The 21147-nt window shown below is 48.9% G+C and overlaps 1 long non-coding RNA gene across 5 annotated transcripts in view; it reads left to right on the forward strand.

The window, feature by feature from the left end:
* The window catches only part of LOC144798872 (uncharacterized), a 1194519-nt gene that overhangs the window by 962864 nt on the left and 210508 nt on the right, over positions 1–21147 (forward strand). For all 5 annotated transcript variants that reach the window (XR_013603685.1, XR_013603683.1, XR_013603684.1 and 2 more), the window contains one exon: positions 2218–2369. This is a non-coding gene — a long non-coding RNA (uncharacterized LOC144798872). The remainder of the gene's footprint in view (positions 1–2217; positions 2370–21147) is intronic.

A 21147-nucleotide genomic window follows, 5' to 3' on the forward strand; every position in this document is an offset into this window, starting at 1 on the left:
AATGCTCAAAGAATTAGCAGGTGAGTCAACATTGACGAATGGATCTTAATTCCACAAACTTGTTTTGCACACGGATAACAATTAACTCCATGGTGGCAATCCAGAACAAATAATGTCTTCTTCTTGTGTGCTTATAGCCCTGCATACAAGCTCTTACATTATATGACTCATGCCTCTGCTTTCAAATTGGTGAGTAATGTCACGAATTGTGTTTTATTTTTCTTTGTGATTGTATCTTCGATTCCTTGAGTGTACTCTGGAAGACTTGAAGATCCCCAACCCTTCAGGAGCCCCCCAACCTTTCATAGGGCCCCCCTTCAGCACATAGGCAATGAATAACTGCGAGTGATGAGAGAGCAAAGGCCCACTATTCACATTTTGCAGGGGCACACCATCATTTGTCTTCTGCCACTGCTGTGTTGCTGATGTACTTTATAAAGATACCGAAAGTCTCGATATATATATATATATATATATATATATATATATATATATATACACACACACACTCACACAACCACTCTTTTGACCGTAGGGATGACTTATCTCACTGTGTCATTATTAACATCTCATCTTATGTTAGACTTTTTCTTTTGCACTCTCTTATTTAATACTTTTGAAATATTTACCAAGTACTCGTTGGTTGCACGCGAGGGACCTTGATGGAGCCTGGCATGGTGGGGTTCTTTTGTGTGTCGGCTACAAGTGCGGCGTCTATTCATCGTACCATGGCGGGCCGACGTAAGCTGCAATTTTGTCCTCACACTTCATTGTCCAACGACACAACCTGACTGCTTTTATGAAAAGTTCTAAGGGTTGCCATGGAAACGCAGTGGTGTCATCCTTCTCCTGTTATCCAGAGCAAGAAAGAATTAGAGGGAAGTGGGGAGGCAGATGGCAGGAAGAGAATGATGCTGGCACGCGTTGAATGGTGGAGCCTTTGGAAACACCTGTGAGTATCTAGAGAGCTAATGATTGGAAGGGAGGTTATTCGATGAGCTTCTGTCAGGTAAGAGGAGAGCCAATCCAAGGTAGTCCCTCAGGTTCCAAGTTCCGCTGGCTTCTGTTCTAAAAGTTGGAGAGAGTCCCAGTTAGAGGAGTGGAGATCCGCCTCTCAGGTCAACAGTGGCTGAGAGGTCATTCTAAATGTTGTCCCATCTTGGGAATCCCATAGTATTTTGTTTGTTTCCATTAACACCTACCTGCAGTCTGCTCTCTCCAATAACGTGTCCAGTAATCGTCCTTTGCTGATTGGTCAGTCGTGTTTTTTCAGCAGATGCTTGAAGGAGAATGTTTTGAAGTCCTTTCAGTGGAAACCAGCAAGAAGACATACATTTTGGGATGGTTCTGGCCGGGACAGCAGCTTGTGTAGTAGGAAGGATGTTGCTAAGATGCCTGTGTACAGGGGTTATGTTATGTTATGTTATGTTATAGATTTTATTATGCGCGCAGCTACTCCAGCTAAGGAGCGTCCTGGCGCATTGACGAGGAATAGCATGAGAAACATAACACAGCTAAAAGAGCCAAAAGGACCACTTTAAATACATAGCACATACTGAGGGTAAAAAACTAAAACAGGAATGTTTTCAAGGCTTTCCTAAAAGCCATAAGATCTTCTAACAGGCGCAGTTCCACCGGGAGGGAGTTCCAAGCTGATGCCGCCTTTACTCCAAAGGAACGGCCACCCAGTCTAGGATTCCCAGACTTCTGCCTATATTTGTGAGACCATGGAATTCATCTGACATCAGCAGGCTTGAGGAGGAAAACAGTTTGTGACAGGCAGCCATGCTAAGAGCGTGGCAGTACTCAACCCAGCCTTCCACCGCCTACATTCTATGCACATTTAACATACATTTCGTCAATCGATCATTTCGTTAAGATCGTACCTCAAAATATCAATAAACTGCATAGATATGTCAGGAGCCGCACTCTAAGGTAATGGAAGGTGGGATGCCGTCTGCATCCCACGTCCTTAGAGTGCGGCTCCTGCGTCATGCAGGAGATATTTAAGGAGAGCAGGGGGACTTTCTATCTGTTGGCTCCTCTCTATGGTGTTCTTTAAACTCTGCCATTAAAAGAGAATAATGCATAATGGTAGCTTCCAGTCATGAATTAACATCATAAGTGGGCGGATGGATATGCTTGTAATGATAACCTAATGAGTTCTTTCAGGGTAATTTCACACTTTCTGAGTAATACGCTCCTTTTTGTTTTCAGATACCCGGGCAGATAACAGTGAGAGTTCCATTACTTGCATTTCATATCTCTCCTGGAAAACACTTACATGGAGCATTGCGCGTAAGTGGCGCGACACACAGCCACAAGAAATGGCACGGTGATATAAGACGACATCCACATTTCCCATATGGGTGAGAATAATTACCCTATTTTGTCTACATTCTTTCTATGGAGGTGCAAAGTGTTTTATCCCCTCATTTTCACTTTTGAGACGTATCCGCTTCTTTTCGCTAATGCAAAGTTTTTACTTCACATTGCATATCATTTTCGCACCAGTGTGACCCAAGCCAGTCCTATACGATCCAGTGGTGGCCGTCACAAACAAAGGTGGGTGGAGGGAACGCATGAGGGGTTGCGTCGTCCCGGGGGTTAGTAATAAAATATTAATTTTAAAAAAATGTACCTGAAGCCGATACCGCCTCGCCTCCCGCGTCGCATTGCTCTTCTTCTCTTCCCGGCAGCCTCGTTGATAGACTCCCATCCAATCCCTGCGCTGCTCTTCTAGGAGAGCCACGCAGGGATTGGCCTGAGCAGGCTGAAAAGACGCTCCGCTCCGGTCAGGGAGTCTGTGGGTTCTATAGCCCAGTTGCTCAATGCAGCCAAGCTGGAGAAACCTAAGTGCGCATGTGTGTTTTGGTTGGCCTGAGATGGCCGGCCAAAACACATATGCGTACATAGCACTCCTCTTCCCCCTCCCATGCCTCGGCCCCACCGCTCCCTACAGCGCTGGCTCGCAGCCAGCAATGAAAAATAAAACAATGCTACAACATAGTTTTATTTTTCATTTGCTGGCTCTGAGTCAAGCAGTGGGGCGACGCTCCTTCGCCATTGCAGAGGAGCCGCCGCTGATACAAGCCATTCGTGACACAGAAGGCCACCAACCCCTGTAACACTAAGACCCACCCACCCCGTCATGAACAGCCCATGGCCGTGTGTAATGGCAGGGACACCACCATTCTGATTGGCTGTCTAACAGCGAATTACAGTGGTCTAACCACAGAGACAGTACTGATGAGACAATTAACAAGCATTGGAAATGCAATAGGTCTCGCAGCATTAGAGTTAGTGCTTTTAGAATTGTTTATGGTTTTTTTTTGTAAATCTTTAGCATTTTTGTTTCCTGTAGCCAATGCTAAAGAATTACAAATAAAAAAAGCCATAAACAATTCTAAAAGCTCTAACTCAAATGCTCCGAGACCTATTGCACTGTGTGAGGGTGAGGGGTTGAGGGTGAGTGAGGGTGAGGGTGGGTGAGGGTGAGTGAGGGGTTGAGGGTGAGTGAGGGGTTGAGGGTGAGTGAGGGGTTGAGGGTGAGTGAGGGGTTGAGGGTGAGTGGGGTTGAGGGTGAGTGAGGGTGAGGGTGAGTGAGTGTGAGTTAGGGTGAGGGGTTGAGGGTGGGTGAGGGTGAGGGGTTGAGGGTGAGTGAGGATGAGTGAGGGTGAGTGAGGGGTTGAGGGTGAGTGAGGGTGAGTGAGGGTGAGTGAGGGTGGGTGAGGGTGGGTGAGTGAGGGGTTGAGGGTGAGGGGTTGAGGGTGAGGGGTTGAGGGTGAGTGAGGGTGAGGGGTTGAGGGTGAGTGAGGGTGAGGGGTTGAGGGTGAGTGAGTGAGGGTGAGGGGTTGAGGGTGAGTGAGGGGTTGAGGGTGAGGGGTTGAGGGTGAGGGGTTGAGGGTGAGGGGTTGAGGGTGAGGGCGAGTGAGGGTGAGGGGGTGAGGGGGTGAGGGGTTGAGGGTGAGTGAGTGAGGGTGAGTGAGGGTGAGTGAGGGTGAGGGTGGTGGCCCGATGGGAGAGAGCAGCCAGGATGGGAGAGAGTGTGAGAGAAATGGCAGGATGAGAGAGAGATGGCAGGATGGGAGAGAGAGATGTCAGGAAGGGAGAGAGATGTCAGGAAGGGAGAGAGATGGCAGGATGGGAGAGAGAGATGGCCGGATGGGAGAGAGTGTGAGAGAAATGTCAGGATGTGAGAGAGATGGCAGGATAGGAGGATAGGCGAGAGGGCGTCAGGCAGACAGAGAGAGAGAGTGGGAGGAGCAGTGACTCTGTTACAGACAGATCGAGGGAAGTAGGGAGAGAGGTGAGGGGAGGGAGAAACGGCGGCCGCGATTACTGACACTTCAGGAGAGAGGGCGCGTGAGGAGAGCTGAGAGTGACAATGTCAACAAAGGACGGGAGGGCATGAAGAAAGGAGACCCCCTTGCAGAGGTGACGGGCAGAGAAGAAGAGACAGCGACTGGTGAAGGGTCATAGACAGAGGGCAATGGGAGAGAAAGGCGACATTGGCAGGGAGAGAGAGCAGTGATGGAAACACAGTTCATTAGACAGGAAGCGTAAAGGGTGTGAGGCTGGAGGGGGTACCAGGTGCGGCCCCCGCTCGGGGAAACGAGGTGGAAACAGAGAGAAGCGCTCCACAGCCAGAGGCAAAAGACGGGGTCCGGGCACAGGCGAGGAACGAGGGCACATTGGGTACAGGCAGCATTCATAACAGGGCGCACTGGTGAGCGCCAAGCCTTCCTGCCCCCCAGGCCTGGAGAACAGACAGCAAGGCCCAGCTGCAGCCGCCCTGGCCTCCCGCCAGCCCCAGGAGATCAGCCGCCTGCAGGAGGAGTGATTCACCGCGGCGGCACAACGGAGCCTGTGTGCAGCGGCAGCGGCGGGCCGAGGGCCTGCTTGTTTTGGAACAGACGTATTGCATTGAAAAAATAAAGTTTACGAGGGCTTGAACCGGAGCTCAGCGACCGCTGCTCTATTTTAAGAAGCGTCTCGCGCTGTCACATAGACGCAGGCAGCGCGAGGCGCGTCTTTGCTCGCTGAAATGGTTTGTGAGATGTTTGTCACGAGCAAATGTAGCGCCTTGAAATAATAACGGGACACTGCGCAGAAATATTGTGTAAATCCGTGTGCATAAAAAAGGTGGCGTTCTGAATTGAAAATGTACATACTGGCTGGTTTGTCACTCCTTGATTCTGGTGGTGAAAACCCTAACAAGACGAAGAGAGCGAGAGTGAGCTGGCCCTGGAAACGCCTCCCCTCCCTGCTGTTTGTTTCAACAGAAAGAGGAGAGGAAGCAGCGCTGCTTGCCAGCACAGCCGCCCATAGGCAACAAGACGGAGGGAAGAGAGGGGAGGGGGGAGGAGAAATGCGACACGGCGGGAAGGGGAGGGGGCGGAGCGGGTAAAATAAACAAGACGGAGGGAAGAGAGGGGAGGGGGGAGGAGAAATGCGAGGGGGCGGAGCGGGTAAAATAAACAAGACGGAGGGAAGAGAGGGGAGGGGGGAGGAGAAATGCGACACGGCGGGAAGGGGAGGGGGCGGAGCGGGTAAACAAAGACGGACGTGCACGCGCTTTTAAGCTCAATGCGCATGCGCATTGAGCTTAAAAGTCACGGGCACTGCAAGGAATCGCCACGATTCCTTGCAGTGTGGATAAAGAGTGGATAAGTCCCAATACTCTCGCCTTGCTCGATGCGCATGCGCATCGACAGGCGAGACCTAAAAATGGCACACAAAAAAAAAACATTTTTTGCAACCCCTTCCACCTAACAAAACCGCTAGCTGCAGTACAATGCTGTTTGTCAGGGTCAGAGGTGGGCAAACAGTGGGCCCGGTCACAAAAATACAAGTGGCTCCCATTAGTGAGCCAGCTAAAAGAGTGTCCCACATTTGAAAATGGAAGTTTTCACTCATAAAGACACTCTGCATGGGTATTTTGTGAAGTATGGGAGATTGAATGCTCTTGTGTTTGTTGCAGGCAATGCTTGTGGTAATATCAGAGAAACCAACTTTAAAACGGACTCACCTGGCCATAAAACCGGTCCACTCCCTTTTCGGCCAGACGAGGGCATTGGACATTGGCTGATTGGCCTATAGACCAGTCCGACCCTACTCTTTGCTGCCCCCCCTGGATGCTCCAGCCCTGAACAGAGACCCATTCCCATTGGTTGAGGATAGCCAATAAGAGTTCTTGAAAAGTCTGCCTTCATCCTTCATCTTTGGGTCTCTGTGTGAGACCAGTTTGACTGGGCACTGGACAGCCCACCAGAGAAACCAGGCCCAGCCGCGCCTCCACGGATCGTTCACGGTTCTGGGTAAGCCTCGACAGACTAAACTCGAGCAGTTTTCCGTGCTTGGCAAGAAAATCCATACTTTTTTTTCTTCTTCATTTTAGAGCATATTTTCCATTTTTTTAGAGGGAGCTCTGCTGTGCAGGTGAACCAAAAAGATTGAGATTTTCCCCTTTTCGCTCTCAGGCACAATACAACTATGTCGTTGTGAGGTCATGTTGTGTGTAAGGCCTTTAACACATGCTTTCCATCAGCGGCTCGTCGCGTGTGTGTCGACACACACTCTTGTCCTCACCGTTGACTTACCCCACTGAGGGATTACTACTCTCCCATCTTCCCACAAAACATATTTTTTCATTCCAAGGCACTGATGTATACAATACATATGAACTACTTACATACAGACTCGTTTGCTTTGTTGTTTTTTTTCTTTTTTTGTGTTGTTTTTGTGTAGCGCGATCTCTTCCCAGTGGCATCGGAGCGCTTGATTTGAACACCGGTTACATTACACGTTTGTTCATGAGGACGCCTGCTGGTGCCTAGCGGGCATCTTTCGTGTGATGCCAGTGCGGATGCCCCCCTCCCCCGGGGCCAGGCCCGGGGGTGGGCGCCCGGCGCTCCTCTTACGCTCAGAGCCTTTCTGTCCTCACACTCCATTGTCCAAGAGGGCACACTGGCTGTTCGCTGCTTTTACGAAAAGTTCTGCGGGTTGCCATGGGAACGTAGCGGTGCCATCCTTGTCTTCTTATCCAGGGCAACAAAGAATTAGATGGGTTGGTGGTGGGGGGGGACAGATGGCAGGGAAAGAAAAAGTCGTAGGTAATGTAACAGAGCCTGGGAACACAGGAAGGGGGAATGGGGCGGTGTGATGAACAGATGAACCGTACTGAGGTAATGCCAGGTCAGCCGGCTGCAGTGAAGGCTTTGGGGCTGCCCCTGCTGGGTCAGGGCCTCTTCGCTGCAGGTGCTGTTCGCAATCCTCCCTACTTGCACCTCTCATGGTTAGCGCGTTTCTAGAGCAAGTGGTGCATTACTTCTCCCCCACCCCCGTCTCGTATGTAAACACATGCTGACCACTCCCAAGCACTCCTACGGAGACGCCATGTTTACCGTACGCAGAATTCATAGAGCGGCATAACGTCACGTGTATTTGTAAAGCGCACGTCCACCCGCGGGCCTCTTGGCGCTGAAGAACAGATGTTTATTGTTACCCAACTCAATGGTACTCATTTTATCGACCTCAGATGGATGAAAGGCTGAGTGGACCCACCAGGATTTGAACCTGTGACCATGAGGTCAAACACAGGCCCCTACAGTGGACCATTAGTTCACTAAGGGCCAGGGGCGTAACACAGGCCCACGCATCCCCTGCAGTGCGGGGGGGCCCTCAAGCTCAAGGGGGCCCCTCAGCACTGCACTTCGGCCTGAGAGCTCCTAATAGAGTCCAGAGGGGGCCCCTCCACGTACCTGGCAGGGGGTCCCCCTCAATTATGGTTACGCCACTGCTGGTGTAGGTGGCCCACATACCGGTCGGTAACGGTGAAATTCGGTAAATTTCACCGTTACCGACCGGTATTTAGGCATTCGTGATGTAGGGAAGGATTCGGTAATAAGGAACCTAATTGGCCTTGCATTTAATACCAATTCCTTAAATGCAGTGTAGAAAGCACATAAAAGCTTACTTTTGGGCCTTAAGGAATCGGTAATTTCCACCAACTTCAAGTTGGTGGTAATTACCGAATTCCTTAAAAAAAGCACATTCTTGCTTTTTTTTAAGTGCCATGTGGCACACATCCATGCCCTTGGAACATGCATGTGTGCCACATGTGCACACATGCACATTTCAAGGGTGCAATAGGGTGTCCTTTGGACACCCTGGCACCCTTGAAATACCTCCCGGTATAACCGATTCGGTAATACCGAATCAGTAATACCGAATATCTTCTCATTCATTCCTATGGGCCTCCTAGCCCATAGGAATGAATGGGTAGGTATTCGTTATTACCAAATCTCAATTACCGATTTGGTAATAACGAATATTAAGAAGTCAGTATTTTTTACCAAATTCTTACCTACATCTGAAATACCAATTTCTAAATACAGAATCGGTAAAATTCGGTATTTAGAATTCGATATTTCACTATTACCTACATCGGGCCCTTGGCCACCAGACCCTGCCTCTTGGGCGCAACCTTTGACATTGCATCTGGGCTACGAGACCCATCCCCGGCTGCTAATAAGAGATGGTCATGGGTTTACCCATCGATGTATGTCTGCAACGCAGAAAGAACCATAAGCTGGGGTGTAACTACCAGAGATGCAGCAGAACTGGGACCCAGACCCTTGAGGGGTCCATTCCAGTGGCGGCCCCTCCGCTAACGCGTAGGTGCGTCGCCCCACTGAACAAAAGGAGGAAAGAAAGAATTCCTATAGCTGTCAGTGGCTCATATGCGGGGCAGGCGTGGCGGAGCAGGGAGAGGAGTGATTTGCACTACTGAAGTGCACATGACTGCTTGGCCATCCCTCTTGGGCCAGCCAAACAGACATGAGCCCTTTGCATGTTCCCACCAATCTGCATTACACAGCCTGGTGAGGGACATGAAAAGTCTCCCTGTCCCCGTCTGAGCGCCTAACCACGGTGCTCAGACCAATCACAACTCTGCATTGCAGCATTGTAATTGGCTCAGGGGAGCTTGCAAGCGGGTGTTTCCTGCTGCTGGCCGGGAGTCTGCAGGAAGATGATGGCGGACGCAGGAGAGGTGGCTGCCGTTCTAGGTAAGTGAATTTTTTTTCTCTTCATTTTCTGTTCCGTCCTTCAGCGTTCTTGGGTCCCGTAGCAGCTGCTACTGGCCTATTCAACCATGACAGTACCGTATTTTACTACCCAGCAGCAGTAAAAAAGACAATTGTCCTTGCTGGCACCAGAGCCCATACCAATCCTTGCAACGCCACTGACCACAGGACATAAATAATCCACTCCCTGGACTTAACCAGAAACAACTGGAATGCCCACCTCCGCAGCCTACTAAGGCATGCAAAAGCGATTAGCCCCATCGTAAACCCTTTGTCGTTGGGAAAGTTTTGTTTTTACAAGGAACATGCCTTTTGTTCACCTTCAGACTGGTTAGCCTTTGAAATTTTTCCAGCGTTAAGTCTTAGAGGAGGAGCATCGGAAGGGCCGAGTTTTGGTGAGGGACTGGGGAGCACCGCTACCGGCTAAGCTGCCAGCTTGCATAGGCTAACGCCTTGACACTCAGCATAGGGCCATTCCCATCCTTCACAGACTCACAAGCGTAGGAGTCAAGGGCTGCCACCAATATTTTCGTAATATTCGACACCCAGCGCTATGTTTCAAGACAGACACATGTCAATGATGTCAGTAGTCCAATACTTAATTTGAGCCAGCAGTTTCTGTTGCTCAGCACCAGCACTTAATCATCAACACCAATGCTTTTCATGAGCAGGAGGGGCGCGAGGGTTTGCAATGGGAAAAAAATATATACATTCACTTACCTTGCTGATGGGTCCCATGTCTCTGCTCTCCTCATAGGACAAGAAGCCAGGAACAACAGCCAGGCAGGGCCGGTCCTAGAACTCCTGGGGCCCCGGGCGAAAGGGAAGATGTGAGGCCCCTCTAATTTGCATGTAACTTCCAGTCGCAGCCGGCATGACTCGCGCGTGGAGGGTCTCGCGGGAGTTTGGGAGGTGGGGAACAGGAAGCAGGCAGCCTCCCTCCCCTCCCCTAAGCCAATCCCAATGTTGCAATGGCATTGCAGCCTACATAGAGAAAGGCCAGAGCGTGCATGACTGGTTAGGTCGAACAGTCAGCGCCCTTAGCAGTTGGCAAGGCACTCCTCCCCTACCCTAAAGCAGACCCGCGCGCCCCCAACCAAACACTTATGCTTTCTCGCAGTGCTAGAAGTAGAAAGATAAAACGGTCATTTTAGCATTTTGTGTTTCTTCTTTTGCGAGAAAGTAGTGGGGCGACGCTCCTCCGCCCTAGTGGAGGTCCCGCCCTTGGTAACATCACAAGAAGTGACATCTCAGAAAGTGACATCGCAGGACTGTTGATCTTATTTGGCATCACTGAAGAGACCTAACGTGGATATCAGTAACATGGACAAAAAGCTAAATACACAAATGAAATAAGTCCATATGTTTTAAAACTGTTAAATGGATTACATTTGTCTCATTAGATGGAAAAGATAGGTGCAGGTCTCACAAAGATGTATATTATTTACTCCTCGTTAACTGATTGCTTCCAGATGAGTGCATGATACACTTTCCAGTTCTGCCTCATAAAGCGGAGAGATCCTGTTGAGGTAATGAGGGTTGGGATCATTCAAAATATAAAATTACACAAGAAAAAACCTCTCACACCATGGATATAATTGCACATTTCAAAAGGCTCCCTTATCTTTCTGTGCCATTATTGTGCTACCTTAGGATGACATTAATACTTCGTAATTTGTTTTAACGTAATCCTCTCACCAGAATCCCACACTCCCATGCTAAGAGACGTAGGACAATCTTTTTTGAGTGTGTGCTCTTTACTCGCCAGAATTATGTTAAGTGCAAAAACACAACACATATAGTACAAAATTACAAGACACCATTGCAAACAAATAAAGATTGTACATAAACGAAAAAAGACTTAGAACAACCTAGACCACTGCTAAATCATACATTGACTTGAAGGTACGCTACAGATTCAAGGGGTCGTCAAATCAACGTTTTTGATTTGGTGGTAGAACTGTAGGAAGTAGAAGTGGCCAGCTTTAGCGCTGGTGGAGCCCTGTGCGACAATGTTGGTGCCCCCAATGACTTGCTCTGCCACGGATTCCATCACTACCACCCATTAACAGTGCCCCTCAAGTCTCCATAACTACACTCTCTCTCAGATGCATTTAATTTGCACCGTCACTGGTTTTAGTACTGTGCGCCATGCACACACCTTAGCGCTGAAGCGCTAGGGTGTGTGCATGAGTGTAGCATAGGTTTTGTACAGAAGGGTACCCTTCTTGTGCAAAATACTATGCTGGGTACGATACAAAGCTTTTCCCACTTTGCATACGTGCTGCGCAGTGTAGGGCGCATGCAAAGTCGTAAAAGCATGGAGAAATATAAGCATTTCTCTTGTTAGCGCCTCCTTTGAAGGGGTGTTAACTTTTGTCGCAAAACCATCTTCAAAAATCTTTGTAAATATGGTTTTGCGTCCAAGGGTATGTGTGGTTACATCGGAACGCCCATGTACCACTCCCTCGACGCAAAGTAACGCAAAGCAGTGCTTTGCAGTGCTTTGCACTACTTGAAGGGTGCTTTCCATCGCAAAACAAGTTTTCGCTGGAAAGAAAATAGCAACAAAAAAAATTGCGCAAAAGGTTTGAAAATCTCCCCCTTCATGTTTTATCTCCCTCTCACCTCACCTCTGCCCTCCATTCGCTGTTTCTGCCTCTCAAGCTTCCACCTCTCCCCTGCATGCCTTGCTATTCACCATTTTCTCTCCGGCCTCTTACCTTGCTTCACCTCTTGTGCCAGGACGCAATAGAGGCCCCTGCAGCACAGATGGGCCCACAACAATTCTGAGGGCCCCATCTCACCAGGGGGCTCCCATTCAGCCTAGGGCCAATGAATATCTGTGAGATGTGGGAGACTCTGGGGCCCATTATCACATTCTGCAGAACGGGCACCCCGTCATTTTGTGTTACACAACTGCTCTTGTGTTACTTTTCAGATGCGTAAAGCAATGAATGGTGAGTGGCTTGAGGGGTTATATTACTTGGGTGTATCTTGGAGGGTTCATTGCACTCCCCTTGGGGTGATGAGGATGAGTGTGGGATCACCCCCCATCCCTCCCCCTAACTGAATGTTAGCATCTCCACTAAACTTTTAAAGACCAAATTGCTCATTCTTCCTTCAATTCATGTCAATTACATGAAAATAAAAAACACCAAGCACTTATAACTGGAGTTTATTATTTATGTTTAACTCCTTTTATGTTTGTTTTGTATGAACATGCTTGTTTGAGAAAAAAAACCCAGTTGCAAAAAAGAGAAAAGAATAATAAGCCCTTTATCCATTTTCTGTCTTCTCCCTTCCATGGAAGGAGCGCGCCTTTTGTGATGTGAGATCACTCTGTGTTTTTGTGTTGTGAGCCCTGCAGGATGCTCTGCGTTTCATTCATGCAGGGGCAGGGCTCACTTCACACCTCACAGTTCAAGTAGCTGCCTGACTGCTGTTATGGAGATGCAGCGTTTAGGCTGATCACGGCCACAAACACAAACCCGCCTTGCCCACTCTGCAGCATCTGAAAGGATGGGGTATCATATTGCTTTTTCATTCCATGGCAGCCGGGCGAGGTGAGGGGGGCCCCGCCGTTGGCCTCGCACACTACACCATGGCTGCAAACGCCAAGGGAGGCGGCTCCCCCCCCCTGTCACTCTTACAATGGCACAGTTTCAAAAGGTTGATGGGCTCGGTAGGGGGCCCCATCACAGTTAGACAGCCGCGAGGCCCTGGGCAGCCGCCCACTCTGCCCATGCCTAGCGCCGGCCCTGCAGCCAGGCTCCCCTGCCCAATCACAACACTGCAATGTAGCCTTGTGATTGGTAGGCACCCAGGCTTCCCTGACCAATCACAATGCTGCAGTCGGTTTTGAGCGTCCTGGTTCGACGCCACACCAGGGAATGGGGGTCTGGGCATGTTCTCCACGCAGGCTGTAATGGAGCCTACATGAAGAACGGGGAAATACGCATGACTGGTTTGGGCGGCCCGAGAGGGCCAACCAAACAGTCATTGCGCACTTAGGAGTGGGAAAACCACTCCTGCTCTGTTCTAAGAGCAGAGCAGCCCTGCCCACCCGCAAATGAAACATAAAATGATAACTTAGTTATTATCATTTTATATTTCCTTTACTTTGCACTGATCAAAAGCAATGGGGCGCTGCTTCTCCGCCTTATCAGAGGAGCGGCCACTTTGTGCTGGGTGTGCAGTTGATGCACTCTTAATGGAGGATGGCTATTCCACCACCTTGCTTGTTGCTGTGGTGGATTATCTTGTATCTGCTGGGTATAGCAGAGGCGATGACGTGCTGATGCTGAGTTGAGCCATGTCTCCGTGAGAAAGGTGATGTCCGGTGTGAGAGAGGAGACGGTGTCCCAGATTTTGCTGGCGTGTTTGTGGAGTGAGTGGGTGATAAGTAGCTAGTGGAGTTTCCCTATGTTGGTGTTGGTCAGAAGCAGCTTTGGTGCGGCGGGTTCCGCGTTGCAGTAGAGAGGACAGTGACAGCAGGTGAAGGGTCCTGCAGTGTAACACGGGGATGCGTGGTAGCAGTTGTGTTGTGCGGCAGCAGTTGTATTACGCGGCTCTAGGTTCAGGGCTCGGAGCTTGTTCCCTAAGTGCCTGTGGAGGGAGGGAGGAGGACCAGCGGTCCAGGCACTAGGCGTGGACAGGCACAGACAGGCTTGCCTCTCTGTGATGAACTTGGGAGAGTCGGATATCTTCCCCGCGACTAAAGCACGGGCTTGTTTTCATTTTTTGAGAACTTTTGACAAACCAAAAAGCATCTTAAACATCTTTGACGAACCGCGCATACCGCCAGGTGGTATCACGCTCCCGCTAACAGGAGCCCATGGGCCCAACCGGACAATTTTGAGTCTGCCCCGAACTTATGGTGGCTTACCGGTGCCCCTTTCCCACCACACCTCATGCTCTAGTCCTGAAGAACACCCCATAGTAAGGTGCAGCTCAACCTACACCAAGCAGGGGTCGAAACGTCGACTTTTTCTTCTACACCTACCCATGAACAACAGATTATTGTTACTGTGCTTTATCATATGGGATAGGTCTACAAAAGTTGGACATACAACTCTAATAACATGCTTATGTGATGTCAACTATTTGTTTTTTGTGACCACATTTGACCTTTGAAACTTTCACACGTAACCCCATTCCTCACAAATAAATTACCTACCCTATCCCTTCCCACGCCTTTCTTTGGGCACACCGTCTATTTTTATATATACTGAATATGCTTATACATAAAATGTATGTGGATGAGGGTGTGAATAAATACCATCACTCATCAAAATTGTATAATGTGTTTTGCATAGAACAACTTCAAGTATCACTTTGTTCATTAAGAAGTTCTCTTACTGGGACCCCTCTCCCTGTAGTAATGTTGCGCGCCGGGGGCACAGCCACACTGTGGCCTCCATTAAGTAGGTTACCTGGAAGGAGGCGGGGTGAGCGGGAGTCTGGTGAAGGAAATAGCTGGGAAAGTGAGCGGGACAGGAGTGGTGAAACATGGGGTGGGGAGCACGTGGAAAGAAGGTGAATTAAAGCAAAATCTGAAAAAAAGAAGTGAGATTAAAGGGGAGTCTGAGGTGGAAAATAGTGGCTAAAGGGAACCTGTGGAAGAAATAGCGGATAGAGGGAATCTGTGGAAGAAAAAGCAGTTAGAGGGACTCTGTGGAGAAAAGGTGGTTAAGGGAATCTGAGGAGAAATAGGAGGAGAGAAAATAGCGGTTAATCAATGAATCTGAGGAGCGAAAACGAGAGAAGGAGACTAGAAGGGACCTGCTCCCTTGTCTTTGCAAGTTCAAACCTGCCCACATTTGCAAACATGGCCACTTTTTAGGGCTCGCTGCCGGTAGCAGCGCGTATTACAGTCACCGTGCTCACAGCCAAGGGAGTACAGAGCTGTGCACGAGCGGCTATTGGCCTGTGCCCGAGCCGATTGTGCTCTGTGAACGTGCACGTCTCCGGAAGACGTGCTGCGCCCGAGCTGGCTCCAGCTTGGTTTTTTTGGATCCATTTCGCGGCCGACGCAACTAAACGCTGACGTCTTGTTAATCGTTCTCATTGCCCCAACCTGCCACTTAACATCCCCGTGCAGTCCCCTACCCCCACCACCACCTCGTAATGTAGAGCACTGGGATTTATTAAGGCAGTCGCACTGTAGGCCCAATACGTTCTCACCGCCTTCTCTGCATCGGAGAGGACGTGGCACCAGCTAAAGAAACAATAGCATAAACTGGAACGGATTTGGTGGTAGATTTCCACATTGCCTTGTGTGCACCGACCGTAAACATGCAGTAAAAATGCTGTGGTTCATTTTCAGGTCTGTAGCCCTTAAATCTTCTTTAGAGAAATTATCCTGCGCCCCACCCTCCATCACTGCTTGTTATTTTTAATCCTTTGGCGCCCTTTGCCGTCACTTTTAATGAGCATTTTCCTGTCTCAGCTCAATGACCAATTCATCAACAGCGCGCTTTATCTTTCACAAACGCTTGCTCGGTAGCCCTCTCTTACCCCACTTCTCCTCTCTCCTTCCAGGCACCTTGTCCCTCCCTCATTGCCCCCCTCTCCTTTCAGGCTTCTCGTTCCACCCTCGCTGCTCCACTCTCTCTCCAGGTTTCTTGTCCTCTCATGCTGCTCTCTTCCTCCTCTAGGCCTCACGTCCCTTCTCTGCTCCTCTCTCTTCCTCCAGGCCTCTCGTCCCTCTCCCTCTCTCTGAAAGTCTCTCGTCCCTCCCTCGTTGCTCTCCTCTCGATCCAGGCTTCTTGTCGCTCACTCGTTGCTCCCTTCTCCCTCCAGGCTTCTCATCCTCCCCTGCTGCTCTCTTCTCACTCCAGGCCTCTTGTCCCCCCTCTGCAGCTCTCCACTCCCTCCAGGCCTCTCGTCCCTCCCGTCTCCCTCCAAGCCGCTGGTCCCTCTCTTGTTGCTCGTCTCTCCCTCCAGGCTTCTCATCCCTCTCTTGTTGCTCCCCTCTCCCTCCAGGCTTCTTGTCCTCCCATGCTGCTTGTCCTCCCATGCTACTCTCTTCTCCCTCCAGGCCTCTCGTCATTTCCTTCTCCCTCCAGGCTTCTCATCCCTCCCTTGTTGCTCCCCTCCCCCTCTGCTTAATTTGAGCCGGTGGTTGCCGCACCCAGGATAATGTGCAGCATGGATAAATACTAATAAGGTCTCAAAGGCGAGACTGATTGCATTGCAAATGCTTGTGTTTGGGCTGTTCCCATTGTTTGAGTTGCTGCTTTTAAGCTTCTCCCACTGTTGATTAATTGTGGTAGACTGTTGCCTTATTTGTTGTTTTTTAAGGAGGGGGGCTCTGCTGCACAACCATTCAACAACAACTGGTTCAAATATGTTCTCTCAATGTTTCAAGCTTTATTACAAATGTCACAAAAAGATGTTAATATTTCACTTCTGGTCTTGGATTTTCGTCACAATAAAATACACTGAACATAATCTTCACAAAAGTTATTTACAAAAGTTTAGGGTATTGCCATTAAACATTACAATAACTTGTATTTAAATATTAATTATAAAAAAATGCTATTGTTATTTGTAATATCAATACAGCTAAGTCACGTAAATGCAAAACATGTTGCATTACAAATGCTATAGGTGTCACATTTGCAAAAGTTATAGCTATTGGCATTGTAAATGACAAAGCTATTAATTTTGCTATTTTCAAAACCAACACATAAATACAAAATTTGTCATTTACAATACCAATAGCTCAAACTTTCCTAATGCGAGACCTATTGCATTGCAAATGCTTGTTTAGTTTTGTAAATCACTAATGAGACCCACTTTTATTTTGGTGCCGGGCCTATTTTCGGTCCCTGCCTGACCCTGCTCCTATCTCTCCCCAGAGTACACTCCAACTCTCCTCCGACTTCCCTTCCTCCTGCCGCTGCCTCCCTCCAGAGTGCAGTTCGGTTTGCCTTCGTGGCGCTAGTCCAGCAGGGCCTGCCAGCGCCTGTTCTCATTAATGAAAGCGCAGGCATGCGGCCTGAAGACATCCCTGGCTCGGGAAGTGTTGTGAGTGCAGGGGACTGACTCCAGACCGAGCCCGCCTGGCAGACAGTCAGCGCTGTGCGCATATTTACTCAGACTTTTACCTACACTAACTTCTCGTTATCCGCCAATAGATTAAATTCAGGCAATATTTGCCTGACCTTCGTCCCAGAGCCGCAGCCTCGTGTTCTCGAGAAATGTACTTGGCACGCTCCAGAGGAGCCGACACCTCAGCTGAAGGCAGCTCCGGCTGCATCTGAAAATCAGATGCATTTTCAGAGCAGATGGAGAAAGATTTGCCTTAAAAAAAACATACATTTCGTCCTCACGGCGGAACACCGACCAGGGCTGGCGCGGGAACGAGGCTGCGTGGTCCTGCGCGTGAGTGACCTCATTCAGTGACGTGAGGTGAGGTGATGCTGCTGTAGCAGGAAGTCCATCTGAGGTTCACGCGGTCAAACCCAGGCCGGAATTTCCGGATAGCCACGCTTCCGCACTACATAAATTCATGATATCTGTATACTTGAGCCCCATTCCTAAACAATGTCAGAGATCTGCACCTACATGCAGGGCTTTAAGTGGGATGAAAAACAACTGGGGGGGGGGGGGTCTCTCAAAAGGCGTGGCCAGTGTAATTAGGGGCATGGCTTTAAAACACGCTAAAAATCGGTGTTTAGCATAGTGTGCCGCCCGACTTGCATTTTGCTGTTTCTGTCATTGCATCCAGATATGTGATACAAATAATATCATACTTACAGACCTGTCAAGTATCACGCATCAGGCGTGACAATAGCGCATTTCAGGGTGGTAATCCGCATTACCGCACTGAATTACATTGTCACGCATATGCGTAGTGTTTTAGCAGGTGTCTGACTTTGAAGTGCTACCAGGGTGGTAGAAACTGTGCTCCATTAGGTGAAGCAGCATGAGTCTGGTGCGCTGCTGGCAGCATGCAGTGGACAAACTGGGGGCTATCTGGCCTCAGCGTGCTGCACACTACTGAAGCATTGCAAACTCATTTATAATTTGTACCAGGTCAGGACAGGAATGCCGGTCGCGCCTTCTTCGGGGCTCAGCTGTAGCATTCATTATCACAGCTCTGCTGAGGAGAAATACTCCGCCCAGGCCGGCCGCGTCATGTATCGCACTAGGGGTCGAGTAGGTCAGGATTTGCAGGTTATGGCTGAGGGATATAGCCCCACCCCGCCTCCCCGAGGTTTTTTGAGGATTTGGTTACAGAGGAACGATGATTGTCCTGACGTCATACGTGAATCACGTCGTTGCCCAGCACTTTCGTTTCACTTTAGTCCCTTGCACAAGGAGACTCCTGCATGAACATGACTTCTAAATTTTAGTCCGTCTCCGAGGCACCTCCCAGCAACTAACTGCGTGCTACAGCATTGTGCACCCTCCTGCAACAGCACTTGACTTTTAAAGATCACCTCTTCTAGAGTTGGCGGTAGGACCCGAGTTCAGCAGCAACACGTAAGCATCCAAGGTAGGCTGTGCAAATGTGTGTTCTCGGTTATCTCATAGGGCCCGAGTTTTGCCAATCTGGGGGCTGCTAGATTGCGTTTCAGAATTACGCAGATTGGCTAACAAGTTTTAGAGATTAATTTACTTGTCAACATGTGCTGGATTCAGCGTGCAATCACTCTGTTCTCTGAAGAACGTTCTAAGCTGGATAGTTTAGTCGTTTAGGCACCTGCTAATAACATCTGTGTGCGAACTACAAGTCAGGCTGAAATAGTGATGGGCTCACTCGACCGTTCATTCTTCCCCAGCTAGTAAGATAAATTAGCACCGTGGCAAGGAGGTATCGGGCCAGGCCAGGATGAGTGCAGAGATAGTACTGCCCTAGCCTTAAGTTACAGCGATTCCATTCCTAAAAATAAACAATTGGCAATAATTAGATTCATTCGGACCACAGGAGGAGCGTCAGTCGTCCCTGTTTGCTTCCGTTAATGATTCTTGACCCACGGCAGAACCGAAGGACTGCACGCGCGCAACTTGTTTGTTGCTGTGTATCTTCATTCTGCTGAAGGGCCAGAGCTTGCTTCCATGCTCATTGACGCTGCATGTGACCCCTTGCTATAGCAGAGTCCGTTGGCAGTACTGCATTCTCTAGCACCGTCACTGAGATCACCTCAGTAGCTGAAGTGACCCCGTGAGATGGAAAGAATGGGATGTAGGTTAGAGCCTGAGGGTGGGAAAGGCGGTATCTGTCTGCAACCACAGTGGTCGTAGATGTTTTTTTCGCATTACAAATATGGGTTTGTCTTGTCGCACCTATGCTTCCACCCCTGCCTCAGTGTGTCAATTTTATATAGACTTTCAAAGTCTGTGCTTGAAGTACATTGGAAACAGGAACCCTTGAATAGATCATGTATAATATTTCCTTCAGTTAGTTGTTAAATAGCCGCTTTTTCATTTTCAGTTACACAACGTTACCTAGAGTTTCTAGTACTTTTGTGTGTCAAAGTAGAAATCCTGTAGCCCTCTATTCTGCATCATCTATTTGTTAATTGATTTGCATACTTTGAATTTTTCACTGACATCAGGTTGTCGATCCTCCTAAATATATAGCAGTATTATAATAAGTACTTTTAGTAAGCCAGCTAATATTCTGATTTTTGTGTCTTTATTTTTTTAAGTCAGTTGGAGGCTACTCCTTAAGCCAAGTTGCAGGGCCATCTTAAGGTTCTTATTGTATATTACACAAAAGAGTGCCATTTAGCACAGTTATAAACATAAATAGATTATTCAGAAAACATTTTAGAATCACTGATATGATAACTGTATAAATGTACCCTGTTGCATGTCCGAACTTCATGCTATACCTATATATAGTCGGATCACAAAATGAGGGTTTAATTTCTGATGTTTTTACCCATGTCTTCATTGCTTGATTTTTGACCGTGAGAAAGTGTCACTCATTTTTGTAGAATGTCACTCATAATTACACTGAAATTATGAAAATGTCACACATGGCAATCTGAAACCTTGGCAGCTATGTACTTACACCAAGTTGGTTGCATAAGATAAATACGCTGCAACTATGGGTTGTTACCGTACATATAATATTGAAAAAGCTTCCAATTAAAGCCCTGGTGATCCTACCACAATGTTGCTGCTCTTGCGTTTCAGAAAGAGAAGGGAAATCCAGAAAGAAAATGGCTCTTTAAAGGATTTCCCTTCCCCCACAACGCTCACCTGGCATGACGTCATGCTGTAACTTCTCCACTAGTGAGACGTGAGCAGTGTGAGCAGCGCACATCGATGTGCTTGCTGGCTTGAAACGGGTCTCTATCGGGCTGTTTTGCGCCCTGGCACTTTTTTCCACACTGCAGTGACAGCAAACTGCAGTCCTGAAAAAAAAACGGACCGCCTGTGCCAGGCCTCAAAACAGAGCCCGATAGACAGGGCCGGCGCTAGGCATGGGCAGCGTGGGCGGCTGCCCAGGGCCTCGCACTCAGCCCACCAGCATGGGGCCACGCACTGGTGATGTGTCCTGTTGTTTCCCTGGCGATCTATTACAAAGAAAGGTGTCGCCTTGCAATTAAGGTCCATTGGAGGGGGCCCCCTCCCCGGGCCTCTCAGGGATGGTGTCTGTCTGGAGGCATAGGGGAGGGAGCCAGAGACGCTCCCTCAATTGCAAGGAGACCATTCACAGACACTGTGGGGGGCCCATTGTCCAGCATTTTGGCACCCCCACAGTTTTAACTTTTAGACCACAATCAATTCTCACACCTATCGGACTGAAGGTGTGAGAAATGCTTTTGGAGTAAAAGTTAAAACTGTGGGGGCGCAAAAATGCTGGACAATGGGACAGTGTCTCTGAATGGTCTCCTTGCAGGGGGCCACTTATCTAAATTAGAGGGGGCCTCGCACGTTCCCTTTTAGCCCAGGGCCTCGCAAATCCTAGGACCGGCCCTGCCGATAGAGACCCGTTTCATGGCCCCCTTAAAAAGTGCTCAGACCCAGTGAGACCCGGCCCACTTAAAGCCCTGCTCATGGGTAATATTACACCTACACGAAGCCAGGACTA

This window comes from Lissotriton helveticus, chromosome 12, assembly GCF_964261635.1.
Source record: "Lissotriton helveticus chromosome 12, aLisHel1.1, whole genome shotgun sequence".
Classification (NCBI taxonomy): Eukaryota; Metazoa; Chordata; class Amphibia; order Caudata; family Salamandridae; genus Lissotriton; species Lissotriton helveticus.